The sequence below is a fragment of the Anastrepha obliqua genome, chromosome 3 (genome assembly GCF_027943255.1).
Source record: "Anastrepha obliqua isolate idAnaObli1 chromosome 3, idAnaObli1_1.0, whole genome shotgun sequence".
Lineage (NCBI taxonomy): Eukaryota > Metazoa > Arthropoda > Insecta > Diptera > Tephritidae > Anastrepha > Anastrepha obliqua.
In genome coordinates this window covers 98563386-98565165 of record NC_072894.1, presented here as the reverse complement: position 1 = coordinate 98565165, position 1780 = coordinate 98563386, and the positions used below count along the sequence as shown (strand labels likewise).

General features: G+C 33.6%; 1 long non-coding RNA gene across 3 annotated transcripts; it reads left to right on the top strand.

Annotated features, from left to right (window-relative positions):
- Window positions 1-833: 833 nt before the first annotated feature.
- Window positions 834-1544, top strand: LOC129242703 (uncharacterized). 3 transcript variants are annotated; one of them, XR_008582206.1, is made up of 3 exons: window positions 834-1089; window positions 1214-1323; window positions 1377-1544. It is a non-coding gene; the product is annotated as an uncharacterized LOC129242703 (long non-coding RNA). The 3 variants fall into 3 exon arrangements; XR_008582207.1 differs by having other exon boundaries at window positions 1204-1323; XR_008582208.1 differs by having other exon boundaries at window positions 1173-1323.
- The last annotated feature ends 236 nt before the right edge of the window (window positions 1545-1780 follow it).

The following is a 1780-nucleotide window of genomic DNA, read 5'->3' as shown; positions in this document are numbered from 1 at the left end:
TAAACTCAAAATTAGGCTTAAGAATCTAAGCGTTTTTTAAATGGAGGTAACCACTTTCAAGGCAGCTGTCACTAGTGTAAGACCTTTCAGCGAAGGTCAATTCAGTGACTCATGAGTAAAATCCTTTTCCTATTGAATATATATATATATAATTGGCGCGTACACCCTTTTTGGGTGTCTGGCCGAGCTCCTCCTCGTATTTGTGGTGTGCGCCTTGATGTTATTCCACAAATGGAGGGGCCTACAGTTTCAAGCCGACTCCGAACGGCAGATATTTTTATGAGTAGCTTTTTCATGGCAGAAATACACTCGGAGGTTTGCCATTGCCTGCCGAGGGGCGACCGCTATTAGAAAAATGCTTTTCTTAATTTTGGTGTTTTCACCGAGATCCGAACCGACGTTCTCTCTGTGAATTTCGAATGGTAGTTGCGCACCAACCCATTCGGCTACGGTGACCTAATATTGAATAGTAAATTGAAATAAGTCTAGTTAGATCCTTCTGAACGGCGTTCTGTGCTTTCAGTGCATTCCGGCTTTCTTTTACTTTGACTGCACATCAGTGGGATACCTCACTTCAAATCGGTCATACTTGGCAATGTGCAGCTAAAATATAACTAAGAATCGGTAAATAACGTCTTGATTCATTATCGTTTGATTTCCTTTGAATCAATAAAGGTAAATAAGTATTATTGCTTTCCCATAAAATCTCTGCTAATTTTTCACTCTACCCACACTTCTGTTTATCTATTAAAAAATGTTCAATCGAGCAACGTGCAACATAAAAAAAATTAACGAACGAAACATCAAAAACTTCAAAGACCTATCAAGAGCATTTAAAGCTACATCAGTACTAAAAAAACAAAAAACAAAAAAAGAAAACATCACTAAAAAACACAAAACAAATATTTTTAAAAATATTGAGAGGCAATAAAAATTTCAACAATCCATCTCAACTAGTGCAGTCATCAAAACGCCACAGAGAAATGCACTAAAAAAGGCAACAAATTTTACGATCGACCGACCGCAATGACATTAAAAAGTCAAAACAACAACAAGAACATCGGCGGCAAAGAGGCGTGTAGAGAAAAGGTGATGTTAACGCAAATGTTTATTTGTTATTGACTTTGTACAAACAACTTTTTCCACTTTGGTTGATGTGAGTGCATAAATAGTTTTTCATATTCTTCTTCTTTTTCCGAAAAGTAAAATTAAGAACAAAATCGAGCATATATACAGGAGCGGTTATGACATTGGAACTTCTATGAATAAAAATATGTATCGTTTTGCGATTGATGGCGACAGACAAATCTGAAATACCTCAAAGTAAGGCTGGATATTTGTGAATACAACCTAACACCGCATAAATTTATTCGCAGTCAAAGATATTATTTCCATTTTATGTGGAATTTCCATCAGTTGCGAAAAGTTTGGGTTTTCTGCTTCAATTTAGAAAAACTGTAGCTGCAGGAACGAATGATTAGCAATAGTTACGGAGTATATGGTAGAGTTTTTTACGGTCAAATATTTTCAGTTCTTTTTGAGATTTCCATACATTTTTTTTTAATTTTTTTGTTTTGTAAAAACTTGTTTTCGAAAATAAATTTGTTTCAAATTTAAAATATTTTTTTTTTAATTTTTTTTTTGTCATATTCGAAAAGAATGTTTTTTTCTAAAAAATTGACAAAAAAAAGTTTATATAAAAATGTTAAAAACAACAAAAGGTATTTCGCTTTAAAAAGCCCTATACGTTTATTTAACACTAGATTTACCAGCTATTTAA